At 59.9% G+C, this 13,288-nt stretch overlaps 2 long non-coding RNA genes across 3 annotated transcripts in view; one reads left to right on the forward strand and one right to left on the reverse strand.

Moving 5' to 3' along the window:
• Positions 1–13,288, reverse strand: part of LOC112995093 (uncharacterized) — a 30,156-nt gene that overhangs the window by 11,930 nt on the left and 4,938 nt on the right. The window lies entirely within an intron of this gene.
• Positions 4,015–6,739, forward strand: LOC112995095 (uncharacterized). Of its 2 annotated transcripts, none has more exons than XR_003262091.2 (2): positions 4,015–4,671; positions 5,494–6,739. It is a non-coding gene; the product is annotated as an uncharacterized LOC112995095 (long non-coding RNA). The 2 variants fall into 2 exon arrangements; XR_010385360.1 differs by lacking the exon at positions 4,015–4,671 and adding an exon at positions 4,852–4,957.

Here is a 13,288-nt window from a genome sequence, read left to right on the forward strand (position 1 = left end):
GACTCGCCGGATGACCTAAACCTGAGCGTTTGGGGAGCTCTTGAGAGGTCACCAAGGAGGGAGCTGGATGCCAGCACCTTCAGCGTTTCACCCTCCCACCCTGATCATTTCAACATCTCTCCGTCTCCCCATCTATCCATCCACCTATCGACTCTTTATTGTGTCGATGGCCAAAGCTGCAGCAAAACGTGAGGCCCACCACGCAACGGATGGAGATGCAGCAGGATGCAGGCTATTCCGTAACTGCATTAGAGCTCACTTCCAGCCAAAGAACGTCGTTTCAACAAAATTAACTCGTGCAAGCAACCGCACGCCTCGCTGGAACGGGCCCCGGATGTTTCTCCAGGAACGTCAAGCTCTGGGAAAGTCTGGTGGCAGCAGGGCTTGTTGGAGTTGCTAAGGACGTGCTGGATCAACAGCATTGTGATGCCCCTTGGGTGCCGATACTTTCCGCTCAGGGTCACGTTCCCATTCCCGGCGTCGCTGGGAATAGCGGTTTTGCTGCGGCATCGGTCGCAAATCCTGAGGGCTCCCAAAGTGCAGAGCGAGAAGACCCGCAGGAGATGCTGGGCGATGGAAGGCGTCGTGAGGGCTTCAGGCAGAAGCTATTCACGGGTATCCGTTGGGACACGATGGAGGCCTCCTGCTCGCGAGCTCTTGGGATGAAGAGCCTCCAGAAGTCATCTCCTGGGAGAGCCTCGTGCACCATCCACGGCTTGGTGGGAGATGGGCGTGGAAAGGTGACCTCAAGCTCTGCACCCACAAGGCACCTCCCAGCTCCCAGCGGGCACTTTCCTTGCAGGGGGGGTTCCTCCAGGGCTATGGGAGAGGAAGAAGTCTAAGCAAACCCCGCTCCACCCAACAACCTTTGCCACCGGCCACCATGACCATCCTGCACACAGACACTCCAGACCTGCTGACAGAGAAGAAAGCGGTGAGGAAAAGTGGAAGTGGGGAAAAATGGGACACGGGGACGGCCACAAAGGTGTCGCAAGCCTTCGGGGTCATCCGCGTGCGTGGGAGGGAGGAACGTGGTGGGCAAAGACCACAGGGGCTGGACAGGACGAGCGCGAGTGTGTCTAGGTGTGAGTGTGAACGCGTACACACGTTCACGGGGTCCTCACACGCTCCCTGCGCTCCCCACGGTCAGGCCCAATTTTGGGAGCGGTGGAGCCAGGACCAGGCGTGTTGCAACGTCCAACCTGAACCAAGCTGTCGCTGGGGATGGTGGAGACGTGGTCCCACTTGCCCGGAGAAGGGCTGAGCCCCGGGCCACGCACGTTGGCTGCAACAGCCGCGTTTCAGGGGGAACCTAGGTTTTCCTGGCCACCCTTGGGCGAGTCCTTCTCCCTCGGAGGTGACCTGGACACCTCATGGGGGAACCACCCCAGCGGCTGGGACCGAGGAGCGGCGGGTGCTGCTCCCCTTGGCAGGGTGACGTCCTTCGAGCCCGGCCGTGCTGGGTGACCCCTGCCCCATGGTGTCCCGGGCCCCACATCCACCTCCACTCCATAGGCGTATCTCCATATGGCCCATGAGGAGGCCACAGATGACATATAGGCATGTAGAAATACGGAGTTAGAGACATGCTATAGCTCCGTCCCAATAAGCCATGCTCTAATCCCTCCGTAGCTCTTTCCGTGCGCTGTGCGCGTGCAATAAACTGCTATACGTCTCCACGGCTTGCACGTATATAGTGCCAGCTCTATAGGTACATTGGGAAGAGCCAACACAGACCCGTCTCCGCCAAACGGGGACACGCTGGGCACCCCGCACACGCGTGGGTGGCTTTGAGCAAGCGCGCAGCGGCCCTGGATGCCTCTTGCCGCGTGCAAACCCGGGGAAATCTGCATCGACACATATGCACATACACACGAGCCTATATGTGTAACCGCACGTATATAGGCTCTGGATTGATGGTGTCAGCGCGCGCGTAAATCCAGCTGTTGCGCGTTGCTTGTTGGGGCAATAGGGATAAATATCGAGCGAGGCATCAATCCGGCAGCGCGGGGCAGCGGGTCGCATCCTGCACCGGGCGCTGGGCTGGAAGCAGGGCCGGGAAAGGGGGGGTCGATGCGACGGCACCCGCTCGCCCTTGGTTTTTCACCCGTTTGGCGAGCGGGAGCATAAATTAGGCAGCGCGCGCCCCGCTCTCGCCCCGCGAGCGATTAGCCGCCGCGTGAATTTGCATCTCATTAACATTCCCGCCGGGGTTATTGCACAGGCGAAACGCGGGCGGGCGGCGGCACGCCGGTTTTCGCGGCGGCGGCGGCGGGAGGAGGAGGCCGGGGGTGGGGGGGCACCGCGGGAAAAAGCGGGTGCAGGAAAAGGGGATGCGGGGACCGGGCGGGGGATGTGGGGACCGGGGAGGGGACACGGGAAGCGGGGAGGGGACGCGGGAACGGGGCCCCCGGCGGTGGGAGACGCCGGGCCGGGCGCATTAGGAAGCGAATCACGTCGGGTAATTTATGGATGATGCTTCTGCGGGAGTCGAAGCCCTCGATGCCTTCCATAAACTATTTCACTTGGTTAAAACCCGCCGTGTGGGGCGGGGGGGAGGAATTTGGGGGAGAAAAGGAGGGAAATGGCATCATTTGCCTTTTCCTTGGAAATACGGCTAGGCGGGTTTGGGCCGGGCACCGACGAGCGGGACCCCGGCTCGGCACGGCAGCCCCGGGTAGCAACCCCGCGCCGTCTCCCTGCAACCACCGCCGCCGGGTGATTTTGTGGGTGATTTTGCGGGTGTTGCAACACCCCAGGGTGCTTTTTGCACCCTTTGCACCCAGATTTGCAAAGCAGGGAGCTGGATTAGGGCAGCGCTTAAAAAAAAGGAGGATGCCAGGAACGAAGCGCCCGCGTTTGGCTCCCCGTTAAGGCCGGTTTTAGGCTCGCAGCCGGCGCGGGAGCGGGAGCGCGGGCGCGCGCGGCGTTTCCAGCAGTCACACTTGTCAAGCGCGACCATCTTTTAGCCCTCAGGAACAGCAAATCCCCGTGAACTCTGGGTGAACCAAGATTGAAGTCATAAATCAGCGCTACAAAAGCCTGCTGTTGGCTGCGGGTGCCGGGCTCCTACCTTTAACGCTTTCACGGGCGGAGGAGGAGGACGGGGAGGGGGGAAAAAAGGGGAAAAAAAGGGAAAAAAAACCCGGACAACAAAAGTTCAGCTTATCCATGTGCTGCCGAGGGAGGGGGGACGCGAGGAAGAAGAGGGCGGGAGGATGGAGAGGTCGTTCCCGCGGCGTGCGAAGCCCTTGGGCACCCAAAGAGGGGGGTGCTGGGTGTTTTTGGGGTGGGGGGGCCAAGCAGGGGGGCCGCGGGGGTTTTGCCGCAGGGGCAGAGCTCAAGGGTGTCGAGGGGGGAGGAAGAAAGGGAGGCGAAAACGCATTGATCAGTGGAAGGAACTAGCTGGCGTGATGGAGCTGGAGGAGGGGGCCGCTCCGCGCAGGGGACATCGATCCGCTAATGGGCGAAAGCAAATGGGAGCGAGAAAAAATATATGAAAAGGCTGTTAAGGAGTACGGGGCGTGCGCGCTGCGTGCACACGGGCAGGGCGCGGCGACCTTCCCCGCCGGCGCGACGGCCCCGGGCAGGGCGGCATCCCGGACGGAGCTGCCAACGGCGGCAGCTGCCCCTGTGTGCACACGCGTGGCCGTCTGTGCACGCGTGTGTCTGTCCGTGCACGTGTGTGTCCGTCCATGCACGTGCGTGTCTTTCCTTGCACACGCAGATCCATCCATGCCCACGTGTGTCTGTCCATGCACATGCGTGTCAGTCCATGCGTATGTGTGTCTGTCCGTGTATATGTGTGTCTGTCCATGCACACGCGTGTCCGTCCATGCATACGCGTGTCCGTCCATGCATGTGTCTGTCCATCCATGTATATGTGTGTCTGTCCATGCACATGCATGTCCGTCCATGAATGTGTGTGTCCATCCATGCACACGCGTGTCTGTCCATGCACACGCGTGTCCGTCCATGCACATGTGTGTACACCCATGCACATGTATGTCCGTCCACGCATGCACATGTCCGTCCAAGGACACGTGTCTGCGCACATGCATGTCCATCCATGCACACACGTGTCCATCCATGCACACGCATGTCCGTCTGTGCACATGCACGTCTGTCCACGCACGTGTGTGTCTGTCCATGCACACACATGTCCATCCTTGCACACGCGTGTCCATCCATGTCTGTCCAGGCACACGCGTGGCCGTCAATGCACACGCGGGTCCATCCGTGCACACACGTCCGTCCGTGCATGCACGTGTCTGTCCCTGCACACGCGTTTCTGCCCATGCACACGCGTTTCCGCCCATGCACCCACGTGTCCATCCTTGCACACGCGTGTCCATCCACGTACACGTGTCCATGCACACGCGTGCCCTAAGGCTGGCTCTACCCCTACGTCTCCTCCGCGCCCCAATTCTTCACCCTCCAAAACAATAAACCCCGAAGCTGATCGGGGCAGCGCTCGGGCTTCTCCCACCGCTCCGAAACCCCACGAAGGGACGCGGGAAGCGAAGAGGCGCCGGCTCCGGCCTCCCCGGGAAAGTTTCCGCGCCCCCGCTCCCCTCGCTGGCACCCACGCTCCGCTAATCTCCGCCGACAAACAATATGATGGATATGGTTTATGGTAATTCGCGATGCCCTTTCCTGCAGAATTTAACTGTAAGTTAATGTACACCGGAAACTCCGGCTCTACATGCTTCGCTAATGGGTTGAGGTATTAGCTGCTTCTAACGATGCATACAAATGTACTTGTCTCTGTAGGCTGCCCCAAGATTTATGGCTCTTTTGCCTTCTGTAGCTGTAAACAAGGAAGGGGGGGGGGGGGGGGAAAAAGCCGGTCTATGCACCGCTTACTACCTGAAGGAGCCTTAAAAATAAAAAAGGAGGTTGTAGCAGGGCGATCTCCGAGCAGGCAACTTTATTTTTGCTTGTTGTTCTTTTTAAGGTTGAAAATGCGGGTGTGCGGTGGGGTTTGGGGGTTGTTTTGGGTTTTTTTTTGTTGTTGTTTTTGCATCCGCGGCGCCGAGCAGGGCTGGAGCCGCCGGGAACCTCCCCGGGCAGAGCCGGGGCTCGGGGGGGGCCGGGGGGAGGCCGGGGGGAGGCCCAGGGAGGGGAGTTTCCAGCGGGGAAGGGGGGGGGGGGAAGAGGCCTTGGGTCCCCCCCACCCACCCTCCACCCCCCGGGTCTGGAGGGGGGGGGGGATCGCGGCGGAGCGCAGCGGCCCCGAGCCGGCTCCAGCCCCGCCGCCGCCGCGGGGGGGGGGGGGGGGGTCGGATCCTGCGGGGGGGAAACCCCCCCTCCTCATACCGGGGGGGTAATTTGGGGGTCGGGGCGGGGGGCAAATAAGAGGAGGCGCCCGGGGTGGCTGCGCGGCGGCGGGCGGGTGGGCGCCGGCGGGGTCAGCGCAGCTCAGTGCGGTGCCGTGATTTTTTTTTTTTTCCCTCTCTTTGATTTTTTTTTTCTTTTAATCTATATTTACAGCGCGAAAAGCAAAAGCTCCGCGCGGCTCCGCCGCTCTTTTCCCTTCTGCAGGCGTCGCCCCCGGAGGAGCTCACTCCCCCCGCAAAAAAAAGAAAGGAAAAAACCGCAAAACGCCGCGAAAAGGAGCGATTTCAGGGAAATCTTCGCCTTTCTCCGCGTCGCCGGCGGAGCAGGAGGAGCAGCGGGAGCGGCCGATGTTCGCAGCCGCCGCCGGATTTGGGCGAAGACGCCGCAGTTTGGCTGCAAATCCGGCAGCTTTGGGAAGCGTTTCCTAGCTAAACTCGCGTTTCTTGCGCTCGGCGGGCTGGTAGGTGAACGGCGCTTTCGCGTCCCCGAGGCTCGGGGGCGATTTTATTCCCGTGGGTTTCTTGGTGTCCTGGAAAAAACCAGCCTGGTTGGTACTTCGGGATCCAGGAAGGCCCTAAAATCGCATCGCGGTGGAAGGAAGCGGAGCCTCGCCGTGTGCGGAGCGGGATTTAAGCAGCGCTTAAGTTCCCGACTTACTTTTATTGTGCTGCTTGTTGGCTCTTTAGGAAACGAACTTTGCTGTTTTGGCAGAATGATGATTCTCGGGGCGTTTCAGCAAGCGCGTTTCATCAGCGAGGCTCTTCACCATCCCAGCGTATGTTTTATGTATACATATATATATATATACACGCCGTTATATAGATGTATATAAAATCAGAGAGCCGCTCGCATTGCACGGAGGAAAACCAAAAAAAAACTCACCAAAATACTCCGAGGAGAGCTGGGGACTTGCAATTTTTTACTCGCTTTGGAAACAGCTTTCTGTCTGAGCCGGGATTTTAGAGCAAAGCGCAAGAAACCCTCTTCTCTCCTCCCTCTCTTCGTGTTTTATTTTTTGTTGTTGTGGTTTTTGGGGGGAAAAGGCACCTAAAAAGCCGAAGTTGCTCGGCGGTGGCAGGAGGCAGGTCGCAGTTTTCCGACTTTCCCTCCTCCTTCCCCGCACGCGGAGAAACTCCGGTGATTTTAACATCCACTGCCGACCCGAACCGCTTATTTTGGGATGCGCCGAACACGCCTCCTTCCGCGCTCGCACGCTGCCAATTTAATCCGCTCGCTCTTTTAAAGCCACTTTTCTTTTATTATTTAAGGGAGGGGGGGAGCAAGAGGGAAAAAAAAAAACTTGGACGGGGGGAAGAAAGCCGAGTCCGTGTGACGGGTCGGAGCCACATGGCGCTGCTTAAAACGTTCGCTTGGAGATTCATAAAATATTTAAAGCCACGAGTCAAGCCTTTTCTATTTATTGCAGTGTATAATTCAAAATTATCGTGTATTAATAAGCCAATAATGATAATCTCTATAGGAAAAGCATGCTAGTTGTGCTGGTTTTATGGCTGCCCTTATCCTTCCTAATAACCTTTGGCTCGGCTCTGCAATAACTCACCGCCGAATGAGCAATTGTCTGGAGTGCCTTAAATATCTCCCTGCCTTTTCCACACTCCGGACCCCCCCCCCCAAGCTCCCACCCCCCGCCCCGGGGCTCCCACGTGACCCCCCCCCCCCCCCCGCCCGGTGCCCGGTTCGAGTCCCGGCTCCGCCGGCTGCGGGGCCCGGGGGGGGTGGAGAGACGGCGGGGGCAGGGCAGGAGGGGGCAGAAAGGGGAAAGAAGTGATGTTTTTAGCCAAAACCTCTCTCTTTTTTTGTTTGTCCTCGCTGTCACCCTTTTTTTAAAATTTTTTCCCTGCTCGGTGCTAAATTTTGGAGGAAAGCAGCTCCCACGCTTGTCCTCTTAAAAGCAAAAATCCTGGGAATTTGGGAGCATCTTTGGGGAGGGGGATGTAGGAGGGCGCCGGGGGCCATGGAAAATCCCACGGCCAAGCACTGCTGATTTTTCCTTCTCCTTCTAATATCTATTTTTTCGGAGGGAAATTTCGGCTCTTGGGAACATCGCGGGGTTTCCAGGGGGAAATGGGGGCCGGGCAGCGGGTTGTCCCCACGGAGGGACGCGGAGGGGTGTGTGTCCCCCCAGGAGCATCCTTGTGGTCCCCACGGCGGGGACGCGGAGGAGTGATGGAGGTGAAGGTGATGGGGACCCAAACAAGGCCCTGAGTGACAGAAGAGAAAAGAAAGGAAGGGAAGAAGACGAAAGGAAGAAAACAAGACAAAACCACAAACGCAGCTTCCACGAGCAGCAGCGCGGGAGCTGCCCCCCCCCACCCGCTCGCCTGTCCCCCTGCCTCCCCCAAGGGCAAAAAATAGTGTTATTTAGGAGGCTGCTGATGTAAAAGCGCAGCTATGCACCCCAACGCACAAACGCAACGTGCACGTGCATGCACACGCGCGTGCAAAACGGGCACAGGGGTTGCACACGGCGGGCAGGCGCGCGTGTCTGTGCTCACACGGCGAGCGCACGGCCCACGAGTGCAGCGTGCACGCGCACCTCCAAGCACGCGGCACACGCAAGCACACCGTGCACACGCGCACCTCCAAGCACGTGACACGTGTGCAAGCACACCGTGCACACGCACAACCCTGGTGCGCAGGGCTCTGCATCCATCCGCCTCCAACACCGGGGACCAAATTGCGAAGCAGTTTTTCCACCAAAGTTACTTTTAATCAAGAGCCGCAAAGGCCTTTTTGGTGGCTCCCGGGGGGAGAAGCGCCACTGCCGCTGGTTTATGGGGCTTTTTTAAGAGATATAGGCAACCAGCACGGCTTCAGAGGTGGCGATGGGACACGAAGCTGCGGCAGTGTCACCTGCGGTTTGCACGAGGGGGGAAAACCCTGCGGGAATCCAAAAAAAATAGGGCTGCGAAAGCATCGCCGTGGCCACGAGCCGCTCCGAGGCCTGGGGGGGCTCTGCAGCCCCCTGGCTGCTCCTTCCAAAATGCTCCCGGGCCCCCAAAACGCTCAGGGCATGATGCCCCCGGCGCTTTGGGGCGAAAAGGTCGGAAATTGGGTCTTTCTGTGTCGCAGGTGCAAACTGTGCCGCGGTGTCCCCGAGCCCTTGCACAGGAGCGCTGACCCCCCTCCGAAATGCACCCACCGTGCAGACCCCCCCCAAAAGGTGGATGCATGGTGTGGACCCCCCCACACCCCCCCACACTTGCACACACCATGCAGACCCCCCCCCAAAGGGGCACACACAGCGCAGAGCCCCCAAAACTGCACGTGCAGTGCAGACCCCCCCCCAGGTCGATGCACGGTGCAGACCCCCCCCCAAAGGTGCACCTACAATGCAGACCCCCCCAAGCCGCCCCACAGGGTGTACACACTGTGCAGACCCCCCCCAAAACGCACACATAGTGCAGACCCCCCCGCAAAGCACACATACAGCACAGACCCCCCCAAAGGTGCACACACAGTGCAGACCCCCCCCTAAAGTGCACACATGGTGCAGACCCCCACGCACAGGTGCATGCACAGTGCAGACCCCCCCCAAAATGCACACGTAGTGCAGACCCCCCCCCAAAGCACACATACAGCACAGACCCCCCCAAATGCACACATAGTGCAGACCCCCCCGCAAAGCACACATACAGCACAGACCCCCCCCAAAGGTGCACACACAGTGCAGACCCCCCCCCAAAGGTGCACACACAGTGCAGACCCCCCCCCCAAAGTGCATGCACGGTGCAATCCCCCCCCACATACACCCCACAAGGTGCCAACCCAGTGCAACCCCCCCCCCGAGAAACCCCCCCCAACTCCTCCTTATATGGGGGGAGCAACAACCCCCCCAGCGCCGTTTCCCCCAGCGAAACTCGACGCCTTCATTGCCCCTATCCCCCCCCCCCAGCTGGGACCCACGGGGGTCTCCCCAAATCCTTGGGACCCCGTGGAGCTCCCAGACCCTCCTCAGCAAATCCAGCTTGGGGGGGGGGGGTTGGGGGCAGCACCAGCCCCTATTTCCCTGCTCCCCCCCCCAAATCCATGCCCCCCCCCCGGTATAAATGCGTGCAGCATTGCTGGCGATCGTGGGGCTTTCAAGCAAGCCTGACCTCCGCCTGCCCTTCGCTAACACGCAGGCAGACAAAGCTGCAGCGCCGCAGCCCCCACAGCCCCTCGCAGGCCCGACCGGGGCGGGGGGCACCGTCACCAGCCCCCCCGGCGCGGGAAGAAACCCCCCCGGCCGCCCAGCCTGCAGCGCATCTTCTCCAGCTGCAGCTCAAGGCGGGATCCAAGCCAGGGCCAGGATGGAGGCAAAGCCCCCCCGCCGCCGCCTTGGCCGCACCGGCCCCCGCTTTTGCACGCTCGTGTGCACTGGAACGCATATATTTGCACAACATAAGCGTGCACGCGCAGGCGTACGCCGGCACGGGGGCACGTGCACTGCAGGCGTGCACACGGGTCGCGCCGGGCGTAGGCGTGCATTGGCATCGCCCCATCCGATGCACGTGGCCCTTTGCACCAGCAACGCACACGCAGGTCTTGCACACGCACACGGGTTTGCAAACGTGCCTGCACCAGGCATAAATGTGCATTGGCATCGTCCCCATCCGATGCACGTGGCCCTTTGCACTGGCGAAGCACACGCAGGTCTTGCACACACGTGTGGATTTGCAAACGCGCACGTGCACCAGGCATAGACGTGCATTGGCATCACCCTCATCCGAGGCACGCGGCCGTTTGCACCGGAGATCCAGGGGACGGAGGAGGCATCGGCCCCCTTTGCCCCCTTTTCTTTGCAAGGGCAAAAAGGGTGTTTTAACGAAACGCGGCGTCTCCCAAGATTTTACGTGCAAGGATCAGCCGGGATCTGTCGCATCTTGCGCTGATCCGTGGGAAAACATGAAACATGGCAAACTGCCTTTCTTGGAGGGGGGAAAAGCCATCCTTAATCCAGAGCGTCCCTCCTCAGTGTCCCAGCGCTTCCCCGGCCGGGGGATCGGGGCAACGCGTTGGCCCCGGGCGAGGCAAACCCAAAGCGACTCCAATTGGCTTTTCCCCCTCCGGCATCGCATAGGGGAGGGCGGGAATGGGAGGGAAAAAAAAAAACGGGCTGCTCTTCTCGAGCGGGAGCGCAATATGGTCGGTAACTGTGTTTGGCTAATCAAGATAAATATTGCATGCACCGCGGGAGCGCGGCGGGCCCTGCTAACGAGGGGAGGCGAGAGGCGGCGGGGAGGCAGCCCCGGGTTTGCGAGGCTCCGGAGCCGCATCACCATGGTTACCCGGCGCTGGGAGTTTAATGTTTATCCGAGCCGCGTTTCGGGCTCGCTGGGTCGCCCAAAAGTCGCTCGGGATGCTGGATGCAGGGCCAGAGCCTCGCTCCGGGCCCGGCCTCCTGCAAAGCAACTGGGGGGGAAATGCAGGGGGAAAAAAAATCAGCATTTTTTTTTATTTGCTTTGGGATGTTTTCTAGGGTATTCCAAGCAGAAACAGCTTTTTTTTATTTATTTGTTTTTGGCAGCTACCATCGGAAACAATGGATTCCATTCGGCCTAATTGTCTCCAGCCTTGCGCGCTGGGAATATGCCCGGCACATGCTGCTCCGCTAAAAAAAAAATGAGGGTTTGGAGGTGTCTGCCCCGCACGCGGCGCTTCCTGCCGAGCCGGCGGAAAAAGGCGACAATTTTCTTTTATTTTCTCCTTCGGTGTTTTTCCACCCCGGCTGTGCTCCTCCAAAAAGGCTGATCTCCCAAAAAAGCTGGTCCTCCAAAAAGGGCTGATCCCAAAAAAGCGTCATCCCCCTAAAAAGGCTGATCCTGAAAAAGGCTGATCCCCCAAAAAGCTGATCTCCCCAAAACAGGCTGATCCCAAAAAGGTTGATCCCAAAGAAGCGTTGGGGGGGCATCGGAGAGGTGGGATTTTTTTCCAGGTCTCCTTGCAAAGCGGAGCGGCTCCGCCGGGAAGGCGAAAGGCAGCTTTCAGCTGCTTTGAGGCGGCCTGGGATGGAGCGGAGATCTGATGGGATTGCACGGGATAAATGCTGGAGACCCAGGAAAAAAAATGGGAAGAGTGAGGGAGGAAAAGGCTACGGGCTGCGGAGCGAGCCAGGCCGCAGCGGGAGGGCCACCGGCTCGGCAACATCTGCTGCCGGGGTGATAAAGTGGCCGGATTTACAGCTCGCTTCTGCCAGCCGCCCGGGCGCCGGCTTTTCCAGGAATTCCCTCTTTGCAAGGGGAGAAGGCCGGCAGCGTGCGCACACCCGGTGCCTGGCAAGCACCCCCGGCCGCGCACAGCCGGATGCACAGCCGCTTCTCGGTGACGTGCGCGTGAGGTCCCACCACCGCGTCTCCCACAACCCGGATCCCACGAGTCCGGAGCAGCCGGCTGTTCCCCCCATCGAGGTGGCACCTCCACATCTGGGCAGCAGCCACGGCGGTGCCCCCAAACCTGGGCAGCCCCACTGCAGGGGCACCCCACATCTGGCCACAACCGCATCAACGATGCCCCACATCTGTATGGCCCATCATGGTGGTGCCCCACATCTGGCCACCACCCTGGTTGGCAACCCACCGCTGGGCACCTCCTGAGGCGGCACATCTGGACACCCTCCTGCATCGGCACCCCACATCTGGCCACTACGGCATGTTGTCACCCCACATCTGGACACCTTCCCACATGGGCATCCCCGCGCCTGGCCAACCCTGCATGGGAGTGACCACATCTGGACACCTCCTGAGGTGGCACCCAACCGCCGGACCCCTCTGCGCAGTGGTGCCCCACATCTGGCCACCCGCATGATTCGGCACCCCGCACCTGAACACGGCAGCGTGGTGGCACCGCACATCTGGACACCTTCCCACATTGGCACGCGGCACCCGGCCACCCCGGCATGGTAGCACCCACATCTGGACCCTCCCGAGGTGGCACCCTACCCCTGGCCACCCTCCCACACCAGCACCCCACATCTGGCCTCCCCATCATGGTGGCACCCACATCTGCACAGCTTCCCACATCGGGCACCCCGGCGTGGTAGCGCCCACATCTGGCCACTGCCGAGGTGGCACCGCACACCTGGACACCGCAGCACCGTAGCCCCCCACATCTGGACACCCCCCGCACATCGGCACCCTACATCTGGCCACCCCAGCATGGTGGCACCCACATCTGGCCACCTCCCCAGGTGGCACCCACCCCTCGCCCCCCCCTTTCCACGCGTGCGCCCAGCCACACGGCGCGGCCGGGTTTTCCCTCCGGCCGTGACCTTTGCAGGAGACCTTTCCACTCTTATCTACCCATATTAGGAGAAAAAATGTTCCTGGCCGCTCGGGAAGATGCTTTCCAGATAGCGGAGGTGTTTAGATTAACCACCGCCACCCCCAAACCTGGGGGCTGCCGGCACGAACCGCCCCGACGTGCGCGGCGAGGCGAAAAAACCCGAAACGCCGAGAAAAGCGAGGGGGTTTCCAGGGCTCTGCCCCGTTTCTGCCCCCCAGATCGGGCTGCAAAGTCTCGCCCCAAAATGTGCAGAGGCGAGGTGAGACCTGCTTGGTCTCCCTCCTGTCTCCCTGCCTTTCTCCTTGCTTCCTCCCTGCTTTTCTTTCTCGCTAAAACCTCCTCGGTTTGTTTTTCTTTGAAGGTAGGGAGGAAGGGTTTTTTTTTTTTCCTTTGGGTGAGAGGAAAAAAAATGCAAGGAGAAAATTCTGCAATAAGCTAATAAATTGCGCTGGGAGGAGGGGAAATGGGTTGGGAATTGGCGTTCGCCTTCTCCTTCACGGCAGCCGTGCGGGGACGGCTGGGCTCGGAGTCGAGGACGCAAGGAAAAGTTTGCTCTACGTGCATATACGTGCGTATATACACACACACATATATATATAAAAACATATTTACATAGACACATATATACCCAGCTGTACGTATAATTACATCGCTGGGCAATTAA

This window comes from Dromaius novaehollandiae, chromosome 28 (genome assembly GCF_036370855.1).
Source record: "Dromaius novaehollandiae isolate bDroNov1 chromosome 28, bDroNov1.hap1, whole genome shotgun sequence".
In the NCBI taxonomy this organism is placed as follows: Eukaryota; Metazoa; Chordata; class Aves; order Casuariiformes; family Dromaiidae; genus Dromaius; species Dromaius novaehollandiae.